This window comes from Cibotium barometz, chromosome 48 (genome assembly GCF_041138505.1).
Source record: "Cibotium barometz isolate CiBa-2024 chromosome 48, ASM4113850v1, whole genome shotgun sequence".
Taxonomy (NCBI): Eukaryota; Viridiplantae; Streptophyta; class Polypodiopsida; order Cyatheales; family Cibotiaceae; genus Cibotium; species Cibotium barometz.
The window spans coordinates 20,184,344-20,207,452 of NC_141093.1; the positions used below are offsets into that span (position 1 = coordinate 20,184,344).

The 23,109-nt window shown below is 47.8% G+C and overlaps 1 pseudogene across 1 annotated transcript in view; it reads right to left on the reverse strand.

Moving 5' to 3' along the window:
- Positions 1–250: 250 nt before the first annotated feature.
- Positions 251–23,109, reverse strand: part of LOC147610936 (CBS domain-containing protein CBSCBSPB3-like) — a 56,219-nt pseudogene continuing 33,360 nt past the window's right edge. Inside the window, exons 3-15 of the transcript XR_015263926.1 lie at positions 18,584–18,752; positions 18,366–18,498; positions 18,107–18,277; positions 17,938–18,016; positions 17,660–17,773; positions 17,409–17,475; positions 17,221–17,326; positions 17,064–17,122; positions 2,490–2,596; positions 2,248–2,380; positions 2,074–2,159; positions 1,811–1,896; positions 251–892 (exon numbers count right to left, since the gene is read on the reverse strand). The product of XR_015263926.1 is annotated as a CBS domain-containing protein CBSCBSPB3-like (transcript). The remainder of the gene's footprint in view (positions 893–1,810; positions 1,897–2,073; positions 2,160–2,247; positions 2,381–2,489; positions 2,597–17,063; positions 17,123–17,220; positions 17,327–17,408; positions 17,476–17,659; positions 17,774–17,937; positions 18,017–18,106; positions 18,278–18,365; positions 18,499–18,583; positions 18,753–23,109) is intronic.

The window sequence follows — 23,109 nt, forward strand, 5'->3', positions numbered from 1 at the left end:
CATTAAAGGCGTTGGAAGACACTAGCGAACACAAGATTTCCTCTGCTAGAGACATCTAAAGGCTTCACAGTGACCAAGGCATTGATCCAAGGGGTGCAGCACTCATCAAGGTGATAGCCGTAAGTGCTCCATTTACATGCGTAGTAACCCCTTTGCCTTCAGCATTTATTTGGCTTTCTTATACATTTTTATAATTCAGTACTTTAATCACATCCAATAAAAAAGTGGTTCTGACCTTGAAGAATATATGTTTGATTCAACTGAGGTACTGCATATATAAGCATATCAGGAGTCAAAATCGTGTATATCACTCCGAAACATCAGTATTCCTTAAGGACAACTCTAAAAACCACATGTAAAGGGGACTTCTCATGTATCCATCCATGAGCTTGAGAAGTTTGTGGCATTTAAGTTACAATCATTGCAGTCACATTTAACTTTTCTGACGTCTCTGAACTTGGCCTTATGGATGTTTCGCCATCATCTGGATTCTGTTACAAATCAAGAGTATTGTTTAACTCCTATCAAATCCATCAGAGGATGTACTTTGATAGCCTCATGCACCCCAACCAATTGCGTAGGTAAAAATTATCATACAGTTTATCAGGGAGACATGCTAGTCTTCCAAGTGAAAAGATAATTGATCCACATGCTTCATTTCCTTGACCTTGGGTCCTATGTATTGGGTCGTTTTAGGAACAGAAGCACGCTTATGCCAACCACAACTGCTGCTCCTGCTACAGCTGCAGTGTATGTTGATGATCCCCAGCCCTGTTGCCTGTTCATATCCAGATCAAAATTGCTCTCTCTGGACTTGGTGTCCTTTTGACCTTCTAGAGGGAAGATTTTCTTCGGTGCTTGAGAAGAGTCCAAATGCAATTTTAGAACCTGCACATGAAGGCAAGAGTCTAAAATTTTGAAAGAAATGAGAACTAAGATACATACACAAGGGTATGATAAACAGGCATAGAAACAGCCATCCCAATGCCCAATTAGAGACTTGCATGCAGTGTGCACGAGCATGCGGTTCACTAATTGTGAAGATATGCATTTCAAGCAAGGCTTTCCTTTACACTAAAAATCCATATCAAAACCCTTAATTTCGATCGCTACAGCTACTTACACATGCATGCCAAATCAGCCTCCAGGCTCTATCGTCAGCTGATGTGAACAGACCCTTGGGCCCATCTTTTTGTAGGCCTTGGTTTTTCTCTCCAAGCCCAGGTGCTTGCAATATGCACAGTTGCAGTCTTGTCTAGCGAGCCTAAGCAGGTCTTGTATTGTTTGGGTATATGCTCCTTTGCCCAACATGGACTGTCCTGCCTGTATTGGAAGAGAGGCACCCTTTTGACGAGTTTTACAGACTGAAACCAAGACCTGAGAAAACAAACAGCCGTTCACCACCTTGTGTGCCAAGGCCAGGTAAGGAAGTGTTCCCTGTAGTTCATGGATATCCCCAAATCTCCCCACCCTTCTCAGATAGTTCTTAGGTCTTCATTTAGAAGGCTGCCTCAACCTCTAGGGCGATGTTGATCTCTGGGGGGCACTAGTGGACCCCAGACAATGAAGCTTGCAGTGCAACAAATATCGCTAACAAGTACCTTTTCAACTTTTCAAAAGCTTCAAAATTAAAGCTTCGACATTTACACAACTTGATGTTTTGCATCTTAAATGAAAAAATCCGTGCATGACATGAACATAATGACCATAACAGCATACGTTCAAGTCACTTGATAGACTCAGAAATGAATCCAGATGCATATATAACCAGCACAATTAAAAAGCAAGAGCAAGAAAACATCAATACCTTCAGCCTGACAATCTTGCATGACTTATAGCAGCCACAAGGTCACTGTCTGTAGCAAGGACTACACGGTCACCTTCATCGTCTTCATACTGTACCACAAAATACAACAATGAACCTAAGCAACCTAAGATGGAACAAAACAAATCATTGAAGTATAGGGCTTGTTGTCCAGAGAAAAACACAGGGTCGTCATAACACATCATGAAAACCTCCAACTAGTACTCATATGTTAAGAACAACGAATACAAAAGAAAAAGCAGTATTACCATTATATGAGACAATTTACTAACATTCAAATCATCACCGACCCGTTGTGCTATTGCAGAAACAAGCTCAGTCAAGCTTTCAGTCCCTGTTCATTTTCAACCAAGAGCATGCGAATTATCCACCTGAAGTACGCTTACTCACGAAAACGCTCACCTCTAAGTAACATACATTACCGCTGTTGAAACGATGCACACGGCCTTTGGAATCCTCAGTTTGAATGCAAAAGAACTTCCTAAACCTAATGTCGGGTACTTCAGATGATCAGGTGCCATGTTATCTGCAGAAGACTTTGTTATTGAGATGTCACTGTTCAACAAAAAAACAATGATCAAGATCAATCTATGAAAATGCATACGATATATTTTGTAAGAAGTTCTTTTTGAATGCTGCCAAGGGCGCTTATGAAAAACCTAACCTGTGAGTGTCATCCTCATCTTCGGCAGGTTCCAGTGCAAAAGCTGAGTCCCAAAACTTTTGCAACATTGTGCTCGTTACGTCAGCACTCCCTTCAGCATTGCCCACCTACATAGATAGGCAAGGTCCAAGCTGCCATAAATTTCTTGAAAATACAAAAATAACCTAAGCTCATCCAAGATTAAAAAATCTATGGGACTACAAGGGATGCAAGGTTCTGAGGCACATGAGGCTCCATGATTTCTATACATCACTAGCTACTAAAGAGCAGCTCTAGAACACAAGTTATTGGGCTCAGTCGAACGTTACTTAAGAGTGCTCTTATTAGCTATTGTTACCGACTCCAAGTCTATATAAGTGAGTTGATTGCTCATAATCAACAAGAGCTAGGAACGAAATGGGACGTGCCGATGTGGCACTCACTTTACATCTTGCAGACACCCACAATCCTCAGAGATAAGAGGACACACGAAGCGTAAAGAATGGACCGATGCCCATGCAACATACTTGGGTTTCGGTAGATTTGCCTGTAAATGGGTGTTTAAACAAGGGATCAGGATGGCACAGATAGCAAGTAGGCACTCTCAAGAAGAGGGGACAGACTTAACTGAAACCTTTGCTCAGGCACTCTCAAGAAGAGGGGGCAGACTTAACTGAAACCTTTGCCCTAGTAGCCCAAAAGAGGGGCAGGCTCACTCAGGCACTTCTCAAGAAGAGGGGCAGACTAAACTGAAACCTTTTCTCTAGTAGCCCAAAAGGAAATCAAAAAACTACAAGCGATCACAGCATTGGCTTCTGTCAGAGAGTTTGGCAGGAACGTTTCAACTAACCACACAATTAATTAAATGAATCTTTAAGTGGATGTACAAGCTGGGAGCCCCCTGCATGCGGCTATCATCCCCCTCCTCACTGCCCCACCCCCCGCGACCGTGCCCTTGCCCCCCTCCTTTGATATGCCGCCCAACTCTGCACCCTCGACCCCCTCCTTCCTGCCCCCGCCCACCTGTGCGCCTTGCTGCCCCTGTTTTCCCCTTGCTTCCTCTTTGCCTGGCTGCTGCCCGCCCCTGTGTACCCAGCCGCCCTCTTCCATACACTGCCCATTTCCACCCGTCACCTCTGAGCCTCGCCTTGCCTGCTCTTCCTCCCGCCCCTTCCATTTTCCCCATGACCGCTGTTTTCCCCCTTTTTTCCTGCTTCAGCCCACTTGCCCCTTTCGTCATCCTTCCTCTTGTTCTCACCTCATCCTCTATCAAATCCCGCAGGCTTTTCTTCATCACCCATCGTCTTTCCCTGTCCGGGGACTCATGGAAGCCTCACCCTCCTCATCAAATCCCGCAGGCTTTCTTCATCATTTGGGTGACTGCCCGTGGTCTTTTCCCGTTGGAGGACTCTCATGGCAGCCACTCCATCTTCCCAGTCCAAGGCCACCCCTAACTGCATTTTTTTCCAATGCAGACCTCCAGCTCTTAGACTCTTCAGTTTAATTGTTGTTGGAAGCCACCACACTTGTCTGCAAACTGGTCGGCACAGCCGAACAGCGCACGGACAACTCTTGTCTTGTCCGGGACGAGTCAGCTATAGCGCGTCATGGTCAAGTGTACAAGTCCCATACATGGTCATGGTCAGTTGTGCATGCCCCGCACATGATGTCAATACATGTCCCGCACATCTTTGTAACCCTTTGGAATGATGCAGAGGTTTTCCAGGCACTTATTAGGCTTACAGCAGCCAGGTGTAGAGGCACCACTCTTGGTCTAGGAGTCAATAGCCAGGAGTATGGTGTCTGTGAACCCATTTTTATATAGTAACTTGCAACACCAATAAAGGGATCATGGGACATCTATGGCTTGAGGACAAGGTGTGGCACCTTGGACAACCTTGGAGACTTGCCCACGGACCCATTGGGGACCCACAAGAGCAGCCAGCCCTAGGTACACAGATTGGGGGGGGGGGGGGGGGGGGGGGGGGGGGGGGGGGGGGGGGGGCACACATGAGAAACTGCATCATAACATTATTATTTTGTCCTCTTTTTGCTGGTTGGCCAGGCCTCCTGTTTTGGGACAGCCCCATAACCCTACATATAGATCGCTCTAGCCCTTGGGTCATTCATCTGAGATTTTTACAAGTTGGTAAGGCTTGTGCATAACCAAACGCAAGGTATGTTGGGTATTTCGGAGCCTATATGTGTGTCCCATCTTCTGTATATACCCGTGTTTGTGTACCTGCTTGTGTTTGTGTGTGAACTGCCCCCAAAACCTCGTTCATATGTATGTGTGTGTGAGCACCCGCCTAGGTGTGAACACTCTTATATCTGGATAGATAAGTGTGTGCCATGTGGCATTAGTTTATTGTTGTGTGATTTATGTGAGTCAAAAGATAAGGTTTGCAACCTATAAAAGCATATACTTGGTATCCCGCATCAAGTTGGAACTGTCGCATTGATTAAAGTTTGGGGTTTCGCCCTGGCCCCTCTACCCTCTTGGATGCTCAGCTAGCACGGTAGACACCACCATGGAATCGCTCATCTCATCCTCAATGGATTTGGAGAGAAAAGTCGCAGCTCACGTGATGACTCCTCCCTATCCTCCAAAACTAGAATGGACTCTGGGATGGGTTCTGATTCTTGCACATGCATCTTGAGCAACACCTCCTCAAGAACACCTCCTTCTATCGTGTTTCTCAAGAACTCCCGTCTTGGAAGCTCCCCCTTTCGTGGGCCAAAGCGGTCTTGGGCTGCTTCATAACCCTAGGTGATTCCACCTTGCCCTTTGCCGATGTTGCCATGATCTTTCTCCATTCTACCATCACTTCGTCAATGAGAGGCTCGGCAAATTCTCGAAGCTGTGCTTGACATGCTTCTTCCTTGCATCGCCAATGGTCCTCTTCCTTGGCCTCTTGTATCTGTTTGGGGCATACTCTCCTCCAACTAATGGATCTCCTCTCAATGTTAACGTCTGCCAAAACTCCATGTTCTACACGGGTACTTGCGTCAGATGTACATGAAGGAAAAGGAACACACCTTTGTGGTCAAGGACTAGGCAAAGGTTTCATCCTTGCGTGATGGAGGGTGGGTCAGTGTAGCCGGTTGGCTCGGGCAGGGATGCCGCATATACCCAGATATGTAAACGCGACCATGTCTGCTGATGGTCCTCTTCCTTGGCCTCTCGTATCTGTTTGGGCTATACTCTCCTCCAACTGACAATCTTCTCGCGGAGTTGTTCGATCTCTTCTTGTCTTTGCTGAGACCCCTCCTTGCGAATCTCCTCCTCTTGTTGATGCCTTTCCTTCATGCCTTCAAAGCTCTCCATCGGTGTTAATGTCTGTCGAAATTCCATGTTCAACACACACGTACCTGCTGCAGATGTACGTGAAGAAAAACAAACACCTCTTTGTGGTCAAGGACTAGCCAAAGGTTTCATCCTTGAGAGATGGAGAAAGGGTGCGTGTAGCCAGTTGGCTCGGGCAGGGATGCCGCATATACCCAGATATGTAAATGCTACCCTATCTGCCCCCTCCATCCACAAACTGACCGGCCTGTAGCACCCCCTTGGAGGCTGTCACGACCCTGTGTTTTTCTCTGGACAATATGCAGGTGTGCACGGGGACATGGCGGACAGTGTTAATGGCATCAGTTTGGGGCAATAACTTCATGGACAAATTAATACAACTCCTGGGGTCGAAAAGGGAATTAATGTTGATAAGCCCATGTGTGGACAGCCCCAAGTGTGAAGGGGACAAAGAGAATTGAAGTTTAAAGGTTTTATAACCTTTGGTGCAAAGAGAATTAAAGTTTAAAAGGTTTTATAACCTTTGGTGGCCCCTAGGCTAATTATGGAGGCTACACCACTTTTGGAGACACGCCTCTTTCTCTCTCATGCTTTTTGGGAAAGGACTGCTGGCGGGCAGCGCTACATCTCATGTTTTTGGAGACTGAAGGCTGGCGGGGCTGTGCTGCTGGTCATCTGTTGCTTTTTGGAGGGAGTTACAGGCGGGCTGTGTTGCAGAGTGTACAGGCACAGCTTGATACCTCCTTACGCATGCTCTTTAGAGAGTAAACGGCTGGCTTCTGTGCTGCGCTACAGAACAGAGACACAGGCCTCCTTTCTCTCTCTCTTTGGCTTTTGGAGGACAGGCTGACTGCTGCACAACAGTACATACACGCGCCTGCAGCATCTCCTTCTCTTCTCCTTTGCTTTTGGCAAGAAGCTGACTGTCAGCTGAACTGTTGTTCGTACAAACAGTGCTGGACATAGTAGCGTGGACTGTAGGCGGGAATACAGGGTTGGACAGCAAGTTCACTCACATGTGTTTTCTCTCGGCTGCAAGACAAGAGGCGCATGGCTGAGCAGGTCTCTCTCTGTCTTTCTCTCTCTCTTGCAAGGGAAGGAGCGGGCTGAAGGAGGCGCATAGCCGGGACTGTTTATGGGCTGCTTTTGCTTGGCTGCAAGTACACTGTGTACATGGGTTATTGGCTGCAAGTACAAGGTCACCTGGTTATGTTTCTTGGCATGGGAGCGACGCAAGCTTTCATGGTAGCATACCCATGGAGCAGATTGCTTTCTTCCTGCTTGGAAAGGACAGAGGGACCTGTAGTTTTTGGGCATACCTATGTAACATAGTTGTGGGGCAGAAATACAGCCAGACATATTCAGTAAGAGCTCTCTCTTTTGTTTGTGTGTTGTGTTGGCTAGGTCACCCGATGTTTGCTGAAACAGGTCTTTGTTTCATGTGGAAACATGTTTTTGGGTTTCTCCGGGAGATAGGTCACATGCAGGCAACGGTCACAGGAGTGGACACATGTTTGGTACAGCCTTGCTACTGATTGGTCAGGGGACAGGGAATCCATGACTGAGATGGATAGTACCCTTGGAAGGTAGAGAGGGAGTGTACAGATGTGTCTATTGTATGGTATGCTGTACTGTGATGCGAGATCTCTTTTGGGAGATAGTTTGGGAGTCTGTGTTGTGCACTGGATGTGTCAGGGTGTGATGTTGTTCATAGGGTGAGAGGCTATGGATGGTTGTGGCAGTCCTGATCATGGGAGAAAGCTTCTATATGTAGACTCAATGTGTGGGAGTCTTTTGATGTGAACAATGGCTAGACTTGTTTGTGGATGCCGAGTGGATATGAAGATATGATGCAGGGTCTTTGCAGGCTTCAGGATTTCTACTGTGACGACTGAGTTTCCAGCCTTATTGTTCTCAAAGCTCTCTTATAATCAATTAAAGAAATACCGCAAGGGACACCACTGCGTTTTGGGGCCAATCGATGTCCGTGTACTATTTGTAGGAGCACTCCAGCTCCCCCTGTTTGTTTTCCTTTTCTTGGTCCTCAAAGGTGTTTAAGTGTTTTGTGTGCAAGTTTGTTTTTGCACCGCCCTTTGGTTTTGTCTGAAGACCGAGGCCGGTTTACAGAGGCATCCTTCTTTTGCGTTTTGCTCAAGAGACGCATCTTTATCTGCCATGTTGGGAAATTGGCCCCGTTGAATTTCTCAAGCACTATAGCTGTTGTTGACTTCCATGTGGATGCAGAATGCTGAATTTTGTAAATTCCCGAATTTTTTATGCTTTCGGGAACAACTCCTACTTGATGCAAGGGCTGATTTTGCAAAAAGGTCCAAATTTTGGTGAGTGTAGCTCTAATTTGATGATTTTTTTTGAATTTTGAAAAAGGCCCAAATTGATTGTTGACTCGGACGGAGCTAGTGCAATAGTCGGTGATAGACGGCGATGGACAACAACGGCAGCAGCTGACAACAGCTCTGCAATGGCGCTAGGCCTCCAAGGAAGGTGACACCATCTTCGTAAGAAGTGGCAAGAAACAACGGCCAAATGCTGCCTCATAAGGATTCTGACTAATATTGGATGAGTGAGCATCGTTTAGGATTGCCTATACCAAAGGAAGATAATGCTCCCACTTCGACTGCTAATCATGGCAATGACTTGAGAGCATCAAATGCCAGCTAATTATATATTTATGTATGGCCATCTATCTGAGAATGGAATGCATTGCACAACTATAACTTGGTCCCAAAGTTGTCGAATAATGTTCTCCAAAAATGTGAAGTAAACTTTGGATCCCTATCAGATGTAATTGTCCTTGGCAAACCACATATGGGGCACCAAAGGCGAAGAAACAAGCGAGCTATCTCTTATGTTGTGGCTATTTGCTTGCACGGAATGGGCATGCAAAACTAACTGAATCGGCCAACAATTGTAACAAGCCTTCGTAAGGGCTATGGCATGGGTACCTAGCTTATCTTCAAGAAAAAAACAAATTCACCCATAAATCGGGAAATAAACAAAAGAGAGAGAGTAGAGATAGAAGACACCACACTAGGAGTCGGAATAGTCTTGGGCCAACCCCCCCCCCCCCCCCCCCCCCCCCCCCCCCCCCCCGCGGCATGAGTTATATTAGATAAAACCCCTTGGAGGAGTCTTGAATACAAGTTCTTAGAGCGGGAGAGAAGAATAGCTGAATTTATAGTTCTTGCCCAAAAGCGCTTTAAACCTCACTTGAGGAAAAGTGCTTTAAACCTCACTTGAGATGATGAGCCCAAACGCCCCTCCACAAAATTTTATTCCCATTGAAATTTGATACCCACAAGTGGGTTCATACAGGCTGCCCATCAATGTCAAGTGGTGTCAAGTGACCGGCCCACACCTGGGCACCCATGACCTGCTGGCCCAGCACCCAAAACTGTAGCCGGCACCCTTGTCGTGGGAACAGCTCCAGATGACATGGCCAAAGGGGAGGTGACTTGGAGTAACGTGGACTTGGTGGATAGCCGGCCATGGGACAGCTGGCAGATGCGTGAGCCCTTGATCAAAGGGAGCAAGGTTCCATCAAGATGGGCGAGTTGAACAACGCCTTGCGGAAGAATCTCTTTGACAATGTATGGCCCTTGCCAAGCCAGAACTAGATTCTTGGCCCTTTTCAGAAATTTGGCCTGGTACAGGAGTACTTGGTCTCCCTCTTGGAGCTGCGGTCTACGAAGGTGACGATCATGCAAGGCTTTATGACAATGTTGCTCAGCACTGAGAGCTTGGGCAGCCAAGAGTCTGGTCTCCTCTAGGCGTGTTAAGCGGGATACTGCAGCAGTACATGCGGCAGCAAAGCCAGGGACCTTTGTGATGCCAACACGAGCAGAGCCTGTGTTAAATTCAAATGGTGAGATTGCTTCGAGACCATAAGCTAGCTAGAAAGAGGTGTGCTGTTTTGTAGCCTTGAAAGCAGTGCGATAAGCCCAGAGAGTGCCATAGATCGCTTGGCCCCATGTGTGTGTGGGTGAGAGTGACAAGTTTTTCGGAGAAGAGTGCCCAAGACCTTGTTGATGCTCTCGGCCTATCCATTGGCACTGGGGTAGTAAGCACAAGATTTCCGGTGAAAGACTTTGTAGTGAGTGAAGGGATGAGAAAGCATTTCGTTGACGAAGTGTGAACCCTGATCGCTGGTGATTTCAAGAGGACACCCATACCTGCTGAAGATGTGCTCATAGAGAAATTTGGCCATTGTAAATGCTGTGTTGTCCTTAGTTGCCTGGACCTCAGCCCACTTGGTGGCGTAGTCTGTGGCGACCAGGAGATATTTTGCTTGAGAAGGATATGCCATTGGCTCTATAGGCCCCACAAAATCGATGCCCCACCGCTCGAAGGGAAGCCAAGCTAATGAGATGTGGAGGGATTGATTCACTTGGCAAGAGGGTTTCGAGCCACACCTTTGCCAAATGTCGTAGTGTTGGACATGCAGATTGGCATCTCTAGACATAAATGGCCACCATAGGCCGCTCTGGAAGATTCGGTGTGCAGTGATGTGACCGGGATAGTGCCCGCCAGATGGGCCAGCATGTGCATCCTCCAAGATAGAGGGAACTTCGTGTGGACTAACACTGTCTCAGAACACTATCTGCGCCGGCTTTGTAGAGTTGTCCTCCGATGAGTTGAAAGGACCTACTCTTGATTAGGAGGCACCCCAGCATCTACCTTAAATAAGACACTATCCGGAAGACCATCAGAAATACCTGAAGCAAGTTCACCGGAGTTGATGCGTGAAAGATGGTCAGCCATGACATGATGTTTCCTGAGGCACAGAAGGATGTCGAAGTCAAACTCTTGAAGAGAAGGAGACAACGCCATACACAACGTGTGACTTGAGGTCTGTTGAGGAGATACTTCAGGGCATGGTGGTAAGTGATGACAATGAAATGGACGCCCAAGAGATAATGGCGAAACTTCTGAAGCACTTAGACTATTGCTAGTCCTCCTCTCTCCGTAGTGCTGTAATTCTGTTCTGCTGAAGTCAGAAGGCGACTGGCATAGTAGATGGGCCGATCCAAATTGTGCTCCTTGTCTGGCTAAGCGAGTACAGCACCCACAGCTGTTAGGTTAGCATCGGTGTGTACATGAAAAATGAGGGACCAATCTGGGGACACTAGGATAGGGGCTTCTATGAGACAACGTTTGAAATAAGAAAAGGCATTGGAGGCGGAAGGGGACCAAATGAAAGGAGTAGAGGGGCTAGTGAGCTTGGTGAGAGGAAGGGCTATGTCGGCGTACATGCGGATGAAGCAGCGATGGTAACCCGTGTGGCCACCCTTGGGATTGATCAGAGGTGAAAGAAGAAGGATAGCCACGATCTTCTCAGGATCAGGAGCAAGACCCTCAACTGAAATGACGTGACCGAGCAACGTACCTTGAAAGTGGCATTTCTTGGGATTTAGGCGTAGAGAAGAGGCACTGCATTTGTAGAAGATGAGCGCCAGCTGAGAGAGATGCTTGCTAAAGGCCTCTATGCGAGAAGAGAGGCGTGTGCCGTTGAAGTTGGTAAAGTCATCCACGAAGATCCACAAGAAGCTAAGGAGATAATCCTTGAAGATGCTTGTGACGATGCGCTGAAAAGTGGCCGGGGCATTGCAAAGCCCAAATGGCATTTTGTGATATCTGTAGGTACCATAGTTACCGTGGAACGGCATTCCGCCTTCCTGGAACGCCGGAACACCAGTCTGGAAGATGCCGCGTGCCCGGAACGCGCAAACGGAGCGCGGAACGCCCAGTAAAGTCGGAACGTGGCGGAACGTTCCCCGGAACGGCGGAACGTAGGGCAGAACGCACGTTCCAGGCGTTCCGGCCTGTCTGTCTCTGCGCGGCGGCGGCGGCGGCGACGTGTTTTGTTCATAGTCACAAGGGACAGAAGGGACGGACTGTTGGAACGGAGGGACGCCGAGTCGGGACGGTTCAAGAACGGGGACGGGGACGGCAGGGGACGGTCGGACGTCCCCCTAGAGGCATCCCTCACAAGGGACGGTGAAGGGGACGGCAGTAGGAACGGGGACGGCTATGGGGGACGGCACTGTGGGGGAACGACAAGGAGCCATTCTCTGCAGTTAGACTGGTTTCTTTTGCCCGTTTCTAGCCGTTTGCGGGGCCGTTTCTAGCCGTTTGCCTTGGCTGTTTCTAGCCGTTTGGCTTGGCCGTTTGGGGAGGCCTTGGGCCTTTGAGGCTTGGGCCTTGGGCCTTGACTCCCCCCCGGACCCCCTGCAGAGAGGGGCTCACGCCCCCCTCCGCACCTTCCCCCGAGTAGGCTGGTGTGAAACTGCGCGCCGCAACGGACCCAAAATTTACAACCCATATGCAGTAGGTGTATATACTATAATAACTCACTGCATATGCATGTAGCCTAGTTGGCAGTGTGCCAACCTTCTCCAGAATCGTCTCATGCTATCTGGCCAAAGTACTTCCAAAGTAGAATAAGTGTAGAGTAGAAAAACTTTAAAAAAAAGTATTTTTTGAGTGCCGTTCCCTCCCCCGTCCCCGTTCCCTACTTATGGCCGTCCCCCGTCCCGTCCCCGTCCCCATCCCCCGTTATCGTCCCCCGTTCCTTGTGACTATGGTTTTGTTGCTGCTGCGGCTGTTTTTTTGCCATTTGCTGAAGCCTGCTGCCTGAGTGCTCTCCCCTACCACTCCACCCTTCCTCTTGGCTGCCCCACACTCTCCGTTCCACCTACTACTCCACCCTTCCTCTTGGCTGCCCCACACTCTTTGTTCCACCTTGAGGCTTGAGCCTTGGTTGCCCCACACTCTCCCTACCTCCTCTTGGCCCCTCCTCTTGGGCCTTGGCCCCTTCTCTTGCTCGGTTGGCTGCCCCACAGGTGACAAGCCACGCTACTAACTACCCACACTACCCTCTTGCCACTTGGGCTGGAACAAGGCTCTACATTTTGACGCAATGAACATTGGAATTCATATGTCATTTTATGTCATATGCTGACATATCATATGACGTGGCGTTCCCCGACGTTCCCGTTCCCGTTCCCGCTCCTGTTCTAGCATCCGACGTTCCCGGAACGTTCCCGTTCCGCGGTAACTATGGTAGGTACCCCACGGAGTGATGAAAGCCGTTTTGACCTTATCTGTTGGGTCAATGGCTACTTGATTGTAACCGCTGAAGCCATCCATGAAGCTATACAAAGCGTGACCGACAACATCTTCCAGGACCCTATCCATGAATGGGGTAGGAAAGTCATCCTTAATGGTGGCCTTGTTAAGAGCGCGGAAGTCCACGCAGACTCTGATCTTGTTGGTCATCTTCTTGGGCGAGATGACCAGAGGGGAAAGCCACTCGGAATGCTCAACCGGAGAGATGATGCCGGCTGCATCCATTTTGTCTAGCTCGACTTTGACAGCCTCAATATATTTGGGATTCAGTTTGTAGGCGTGGCCACGTACTGGGCGGGTGCCCTCCTAGAGAGGAATGGTGTGAACACAGATGCCAGCTGGGACACCCTCTAAGCCTTTGTAGGACCAGGCGAACACGTCGCGATAGGAGTGGAAGAATGAAATGGCCTGCTCGAGGAGAGAAGGATGATCCCAAGCCACAAAACAAGAAGGATGGGCCGAGGATCATCCAGGTCGCCCAGAGACACCTTGCGGACAAGGTCTTGACAGGAGGGAAGGGTAATGGGATCACCACTACTGGCAGAGTGTTGGAGGGCAAAGGGATCATGAGTGGGCTTTTGGGCAATGGGAAAGTCCCCATGTTTCTCATCCCACCATCCAAAGGGAAAATCGTCCAAAGGCAATGCCAGGTCGCCAGAGGTGTGCTTAGCCTTTGGCAAAGGAGGTGGCCACTGAACTGCGACTAAAGACTCCTGATGCTGAGATGAAGTTGGAGAAGTGAGTGGTGCCTTCTTCCCGCGGCAACGATCCTGATGAACTGGATAGTGTCATCTGGAAGGGTTGACTCTATGCTTCACTTTGAGTGACCTCTGAGAGAACTACCATGTTGCAAGAGAGGGTAGCCGTGGCGTCTAGCCAATCCAAGATGTTGGCATCTTCAGTGTGAGAGAACTCTGTAGTGAGGGCATGAGAGTGAGACGAGATGGTGAATGAGGAGCCTGCATTTTGGTCAGGCCCAGCTTCGAGAATGAGTTCCCTCTTAGCCTGTCCAGGAAGAGAAAGCCAAAGTGTATCAGAACCCCAATCATGAACAACACGTGCATCCCTTAACCATGGCCGGCCGATGAGAAGGGAAAAGCTGCCTTGAATCTCTGGAAGGCAAATGACCACGAAATCCATTTTGAATTGGAGATCTTGCATTTCGACCAAGACTCCTTCCATGATCCTGAGGGGAGTCACAGCTTGTTGGTCGGCCAAGGTGGCGGAGAAGTTTGCTGGTCTGCTCATAAGGAGGCCTGGAGCTTGCAGAGTGTACTCCAGCACGATGTTGACACCTAAGCCACTGTCGATGATAACACCAGAGAGAGAGAGAGGTTCCTTATGACTTTTACAGTAAGGCAAGTACTCTTGTAGTCAGTTAGAAAGCGGTGGCCTGAATCTCCAGACATTCAGATAGAATAGCTAGACCCTGGAGTGGTTGGTCATCGCTTGCTAGCGGATGTTGGAGGGACCGGCCACCACCGGCTAGCACGTGGGGTAAAGAATGCAGAAGAGCTTCAGTCTCGGCTCTGGCCTGGGGGCTACGAGAGAGTAGCTCATAGAGAGAGAGATTGTAATGAGTGGTTTGTAGGAGAGCCCTCATGTACAGATGAGAACCCCCAAGGGTATTGGGATGGGCCGGAGGTTTGCCTTGGAGCTCCGCAACGACATCTTGGAAAGCTTGGTCAATAGCACAGGGTGAAGGTGGTACAGAATCCTCTACAGGGGATGGAATGGGGCCCAAAGGGAGATTGGAGGTGGCACGTTGGGCGGGAGTAAGGACACCTAGAGTGGCGGGATTGGGTGAGGAAGCCACTTGTGGAATCAGTGTATTGAAAGAGAGGGAGGGAGCTTGAGGAAGCTTCAGCAAGATGAAGTTGGTGGTGGGAAAGGTGAAGTCAGAGACCGGATTAGCCAAGATGCTGGCCCTTTGCTTAGGACAGTCTCGGCTATAGTGGTCCTTAGCCTCAGGGCAGTGACGGCATGGAAGTGAGCCTTCGGGAAGTGAGCATCTGCCCTGGAAATGGCTGTATTCACCGCAACAATAGCACATGATAGGCCGATTGGGCCGACTGAGAGGGGGTCTATTGGGGCGTGGGTTTACGGAGGAGGGGTTGGCTGCGAAGGTGAGAGGATTCCCGAGTGGTGTGGAGATGAGAGGGAAATGACATTATATACCTAGATGAATCCAGGAACATGCCCAAATTCACCTTCTAGGGACGTGCATGTTATATACTCATGGTAGTCAACCCACAAGACTATATAAGTTATTACTATCAACTCCATTATGCATAGTATGGACTAGATACTACGATATCCCCACTAACGTCATCAGTGCCCCATAGTGGGTGTAGAACTCTGTATCAAGATATGCTCTCTCACACACACACACACACATAAGAGCATATATTCACACAAAGGCCTTCGTACTAAGTTTCTGCCAAAACTCCGGAGATGCAAGGCAGACTCAGCCATAATGAAGCCTAGCACTAAGGGAAGTAGCAAATAGAAAGAATTATTACGGCAAATAAGTAGTTGATAGGGCAAATGCACCGCTAAAGATAGAAAGAATAAACACAATATCAACTGGCCGCAACTCGGAAGAAAAATTCAGAATGTGAAATCTGCATGTCCGCTAATATGGCTAAATTATACCTAGATGAATCCAAGAACATGCCCAAATTCACCTTTTAGGAACGTGCATGTTATATACTCATGGTAGTCAACCCACAAGACTATATGACTATCAACTCCATTATGCATAGTATGGACTAGATACTACGATATCCCCACTAAAGTCATCAGTGCCCAATAGTGGGTGTAGAACTCTGTATCAAGATATGTTCTCACACACGCACTCCACACACACACACACACACACACACACACACACACACAAGAGCATATATTCACACAAAGGCCTTCGTACTAGGTTTCTATCAAACCTCCAGAGATGCAGGGCAAACTCAGCCATAATGAAGCCTAGCACTAAGGGAAGTAGCAAATAGAAAGAATTAGTACAGCAAATAAGTAGTTGATAGGGCAAATGCACCGCTAAAGATAGAAAGAATAAGCACAATATCAACTGGCCGCAACTCGGACGAAAAATTCACAATGTGAAATCTACATGTCCGCTAATACGGCTAAATTATATACCTAGATGAATCCAAGAACATGCTCAAATTCACCTTTTAGGAACGTGCATGTTATATACTCATGGTAGTCAACCCACAAGACTATATAACTATCAACTCCATTATGCATAGTCCACTGTTGTTGTTGCAGTTCACTGTTGTTTTAGTACATGTTCACTTATGATCACTCATGTTCACTGAGCACTTGCACGTAACACCTTGCATTTCTCTCTTCATCACAGGCTTGTTCTCACTACGCACTAGCACTTTGTAGGTATTTGAGCAGTTCTAGTGAGTAGACTCCCTGGATCGACTGACTATTCGCCATCAATGGCCGACTACTTGCCAAGTCCAAGTCGGCATCTGCCAGCTGTCCCGTGGCCGGCTATTCACCAAGTCTACGTGACTCCAAGTCACCTCCCCTTTTGCCATGTCAACTGGAGCTGTTCCCACGACAAGGGTGCCGGCTACAAAAACGCTGCCCAATTCCCTGCAAAATTGGTCGGCCAGCACTGTAGGGGTATGTGTCCCACTGCCTTCTAGGAAAGAGTCGTGCATAAAGAAGAGGCCAGACCGTTGCTGGGTGGAAAAATAGAAGAAGAAGCACTTCTATTTATGTTAATCTTCCTTAAATTAAGCAAAGCTGATTTAGGGTTTAATTGGTTTCTTACCCATGAATAGAAGATAATCAATGTTTCAGTGTTTTCCAATTTCATCACACTCCAAAGAGCCATTTCTATTTCTGTCTTTCCCACAGACTAAGCTATAATAAATTAAATTAATTAATAATTTTGACAGAGCAGCTAACTTCGCCATGTAAGGAGCATGACATTTACAAGGTAAGATTTTGGGAAATGACACAAATCTCAATATAAAAATACACATGTATATGTGTGTGCATACATAAATATACATGTGAGTGTAAAAAAGAACCTTTTTCAAAATGACAATAATGATTAAAGAAAAAACTACTCTGCTAAGGGATGATGAAAAGAACAAGTTTCATACCGTGGCAACAGCAGCATGTGTTAAATGTAGCACGTCCAAACAAGCTACAATATACCCTTCTGCAACAGATCCATGATACATCAACACATCAAAAGTTCAGTACATCACCACAAAGCTCATTGATACCTTGAATACATCAAGACGTAATTTTTGTCACCTCGATCTACCACAGGCAAATGAAGAAATTTCCCATCATGCATGGTATGGAGAGCATCTACAATAGTAGTATCGATTGTTGCACACTCTGGATTTGGGGTCATAACCTGGACACAAAAATCACTAACAAGGTTGCAAAAGGTAACGAATGATACTAAGAAGGAGAAACCAAGAGCACCGGGGCTATACCTTTTCCACGGGTGTGGAATCGGGTGAAAGGTTCTGAGAGATCACTCGCATTAAAACATCCTTGGACCTGCAAGCATATGCTATTTTTCAGGTCAATGATTTGAGACTGAAATTCCAACAACATTTGGATATACACATACATACATGTGTGTGCACGCATACATGCACACATGGGTGCGTGCATAAACGCATGCTAAATAGACCAAAATCAGGCAGCTGAAGATCCACTCAGAGATGGAGCAAAAACTCACGTGAGAATTCCTTGAGGTTTGTTGTTACTTGTGATAATGACTGAGCTGGCCCGAAGCTCTCGCATCTTTTTTGTAGCCACATATACAGTATCAGAGGGCAAAACAGTTGCCACTCTATAAACCAAGCCACATGGTGTCCAGACAATCACATGAGGCAATAAGAAAGCAAATAAAAAATAAAAAAATCTTGTTCAGGACCTTTTAGCTCCAAAGCTTATGTTAAACGCTGACTATTGCAAACGCACAACTCAAAAAACCCAAGATTAGATGTACTTTACTTGGAGTTTTCCTGAATGATCGATCCCAAGGAAGGGCGGAACATCTTTTCACGGAGCATGTCTACAAAATTCGAAGGTGCTGAGATCCACAACAGAATATTATTGTGATAACTCTATTCGTACCAGTAGATTTGGTCTGCTGGCTGGCTCTCAAGTTTTCTATACTTACCAGACACTGCATTACCCCATTGTCGTTCTACACCTTGGACTGCTGCAGCAATAGCGTCCCCTTTCTCTGCTGCCCTTTCCATTCTAGCGATAGCATCATACAGGCATTTGGTGATATCCAGAAGTGCAATAACTTCACCATTCTCAACCACAGGAAGATGTCGGAATTTGCCTACATTCAAAGATTTCTTTTATCTGTCAAGATGGTATTGTTGACCAAAACAGAGCTATCAAGTCCAGCACAGAAGATAATAGTTGACCTTGAACCATCTTTTGCAATGCATCCACAGCCAATGTGTCACTCATGACAAATAGTGGGTTCCTTGTCATGACTTTAGAAACAGCAGTCTCTTCAGGCTTCAGCCCTTCTGCTATGACCCTAGTTGCCACATCCTGTATCCATCTCAAGCATGATCATATTAGTAGCAATATAGAGAATAGAACACAATGATAGCATCAATACACAGACCATTAGTACCTTATCTGTTATGATTCCACACAATAATGCACTTGCATCCGTCAAAAGTGCAGCATCTACTCTCCGTGTTGCCATACGCCGGCAAGCATCCAAAACAGTTGTACCCTCTGGGATTGTCAAAGCCTTTGTCAACCTCAATCTTTTCACAGTCCGTTCCCCAGATCCTGACCTGTCAAAAAGGTTCATATAGGTCTTTAACCTCTCTCTCTCTCTCTCTCTCTCTCTCTCTCTCTCTCTCTCCAGTGGATTACCTGATGGGCTCACCTACCTTGATACATGATATACAGGATCTCTCCATTTCGGGCAGACCCATTGGGATAGCAGCAGACCATGCATATTTGACATTTTCTGTGACTTGTGGATATGTTAGAGGCACACCACCCTCTAGTCATACTAGATACCCAAGATATCACTTTACTCGGGAGACCTCTAGGGTATATGGCAATGCAGTATATGACGGTATGTTCGCTCTTGGCCCGAGCAGTCCACTTGATGAGCTTACGAAAGAGTTGGCAGATGTATTACATCGTTCAGCAGCATATGCTTTCCCGTATACCCCCCCTCTTTCTACCCCTCCTCGCCATACGGCCCCACAGAATGGTTGGTACGATGATGAATGTCGCGAGACTCGTGATCGCTTGCAATGGGAGATCACCCTTGGCATCCACACACATAGACAAGCTAGAACGCTCTTCAAACGCCTTGTGTGGAAGAAGAAGCGGGATTACCTGGCCAAGCTTGAGATGGAGATATACCAACTATTTTTGGGGCAGGACAGCAAAAGGGCGTGGAAGATGTTCCATGAGCGACAGCCACCCACACCTATCACAGCACCTGAGGCATGGCATGAATATGCAAGAACTTTATATGAAGTGCCAGGGCAGCCCCCCATCCCTCATCTGTCAGCGACTCGCCCGGATCATATTACTTTTGTCACCATTCGGATGGTTTTGGATGCTATTGACAGACTACGTAATGGAAGCGCCCAAGACCAGGATGGTCTGGTGGCAGAACATTTTTCACATGCCAGAGATGTATTGGCACCACTGCTAGTACACATGTTTAACAAGGCCATTTGCGAAGGTTTCCCAGACAGTTGGTCGGCACATACGATTGTACCTCTATTTAAGAGTGGTGACCCCATGATACCAGGGAACTACAAGACCATCATGATTGGCCATCGCTTGGCCAAGATATTCGGACCTATTTTGGATCGAGAGCTGAGTAGATGGGCTGAGACACATGGACTCAAAGCACCTGGGCAGGCAGGTTTCAGACGAGGTTTCACGACTTTGAATCACATATTTACCCTCAGGGCTCTCATTGAGGAGGGACGAGCACGGGGGAAGAGGATATATTGCTGCTTTGTGGATTTCCGCAAAGCCTTTGACACAGTGCCACGTGCCAGACTCATGAGGAGATTGAATGACAGTGGTGTTCCCGAGGTGATGCAGTGGGGCATTTATGCATTATATGAGGCGGTGATAGGAAGAGTATGGACTCCCGGAGGCATGTCGGATACAGTGACTAGCACCATTGGGGTGAAGCAGGGATGCCCACTGTCACCCACCCTTTTTGGACTTTACATTGATGAGATATCCGACTACATTGACAGGATGGGGGGGCAGGGGGCCAGTCTGGCAGGGGTTTGGATACCCATACTGCTATATGCCGATGACATTGTACTTATTGCAGACTCCCCTCAGGGTTTGCAACAGCATTTGGATGCTTTGCAGTTGTTTTGTGCAGATAGGGACCTCACAGTGAACCTTGGGAAGACTAAGATTATGGTCTTCAATACCGCACAGGCCTGGGTGACTAGATCCGACCATCAGTTCACTTTTAGAGGTGAGTCAGTGGAGTACACCAGATCATGTGTACCTAGGAGTCACATTCAGCGGACCACAGTTCTCTATGAGGCAGGCAGCAGAGGCTAGATTGGCACGTGGATATGCAACCCTAGGGGCACTAGAGAGACAATGTGCCTACATTCAGTTTCACGAGCCGCACACCAAACTCTGGTTGTTTGACATATTGGTCACACCTACACTCTTATATGGCTCACCCATATGGGGACCGAGTCGGACCAAAGAGAGATTTCTATGATGGATGGCAGGTACTAGAGAAACCACTGGTGACTATGATTGCACGCATGATTCGAAGCAAACCATCGGTACCTCATAAGATTGTCATAGCAGAGATAGGAGCCGCACCAGTGGTTACCGAAGCCCTGTTCCAGTCGGTGACATTTTTGAAGAGGATATGGGAGCTCCCCAGACAGAGATACCCACACCTAGCACTTATCTCTTCCAGGCAGTTGGCAGCAGACGGTGATACACAATGTTGGTACACAGCTGGTGTTGGTACACCCAGCTGTGTACCTGGCTGAGATTACATGGCATGACGATTGATGCACTCCCTCCATTTGATTACAACCTGGACTGCCCCTTCTTGGACCTTAGTCGCTCTGAGCAGAATAGGGTGATCAAGATGGACATCATGAGGCTAGATGCAGAAAGGACATGGTCCAGCCCCCCCAACCACTAGGCACGAAGATGGCCCACTATCCGGACCATTTTCTACATCTCTCCCCAGATGGCTTTGTGACACGGTCTACATACATGGACACACGTCTCTCACATGGCATTCGCACTGCCATTGGACAGATCTGGACTTCATCACATCAGCTGAGGGTAGAGATTGGCAAATACGAGGGGATGAAGCCAGAAGACCGCATTTGTCAGCTATGTCACCAGGAAGTGGAGTCAGAGGAGCACTACATATGCCGATGTACTGTGTACTATGAGATACGAGGGAGATATTGGGGCTCAGACGCCATCGAGAGAGACTCCTACGAGCCAGGACAGCACACTAGGACCCACCCCGCCAGCGAGCCATGACAGATTTTTCAAGGCCAGGACCACCCCGGCAGATATGACCAAGACCTCCACTACCCCCTCGGCGAGCCAGACGTCCTTCAAGAGGAGTCACCCTTGACAGAGCCATAGCACTTTGTCGAGCGAGACGCCCACGCTTACCAGGACCTCGTCCACAGCCGCTTCATCACTGGTGGATTAGAGCCATCATCACCCGGCACAAAAGACGACTGCCCCGCCACTTTAGTTTCTCCATCTTAGTTTCTCCATCTTAGAGCACCCCATGAGAGAGATACTAAGATGAGCAGATTACACCAGTCTTATGCTAGTTGTAGATATTATACACTTTTGTTGTACCTCAGTAGGAGTATTTTCCTTTCATAGCTGTTTAGGACTTTTTTAGTCCTTTTTGTCTTACTTTTGATGAGACACCATCAGTTGTGTATTATGTTTTGGTCTCATAGGCCACTTTGGCCTTTCGCAGTCTCTCTCTCTCTCTCTCTCTCTCTCTCTCTCTCTCTCTCTCTCTCTCGTCCGTTTCTGGTCGCCTTCGCATCTCTCTCCCCGTCGCCTCTCTCTCGTCCGTTTCTGGTCGCTGCCCTCTGCTCGCCGTTCACCTCTCTCTCGTCCGTCTGTGGTCGCCTTCGCATCTCTCTCCCCGTCGCCTCTCTCTCGTCCGTTTCTGGTCGCTGCCCTCTGCTCGCCGTTCACCTCTCTCTCGTCCGTCTGTGGTCGCCTTCGCATCTCTCTCCCCGTCGCCTCTCTCTCGTCCGTTTCTAGTCGCTGCGCTTTTCCCACCCACCCTTGCTCAGGCCCCCAAGGCAGCAACATAACTCTCCCCTGCATTTGTAGCTGAGCATCTTGTAGGTCGCATTTTCTGAGTCTCCCCCAAAGGGGAGAGGGTACCCTTGAGGGGAGACTCGTTCCACCAACAGCCCTCTCCTTTATCAGCAGCAACACATGGGAAGTAAGAAGTCTTTTGCCTCAATCACCGCTTCACGATTACCGCCCATTCCTCCACCCGTGAGCAAGCCGACACCATGGGAAGCCTACCTCATGCAAGAACTGAAGAAACTCCAGGGAGAATAAGCAGCACTGAAACACGAGACTATCAAGAAAGATGAACAAATCAACGAACTGAAAGTGCAAGTGCAAGCCATGAAGACGAAGCAAGAGGAAGCACGAGTAGGACCCATACCTACAACACTACAAACAGAAACGACAAACCATGTTTCAAAGGTAAATTCAGTTAACTCACAAGATTTTGTTAAAGAAGTCATATCAGCAGTCAAAGAAAAGGAACGAATGGAAAGTAACAAAAAGGTAATCAGAGTCGGTGGTCTTCCTCAAGGCTGGGATAGGGCGCACACAGCTCAAGAGCTTCGAGAAGACTACATATTAGATACAGATGTACTTACAGCACAACTGAGCCAAGTAGTCCCCTTCGTGGACTTAGGAGACCCTATCTCTATTATAGTAAAGGGTACACAGGCAAAAGTCTCCTATATGGACAACAATGAGAAAATAGCAGTGATGAAGCAAACAAGGTCTCTCCAAGGAACAAAGGTATGGATAGCTGATGAACTCACCCCGCTACAACTCAAGAACAAATCGGCAGAGTTGAATAAAGTTAAAGAAGCAAGAAAGAAT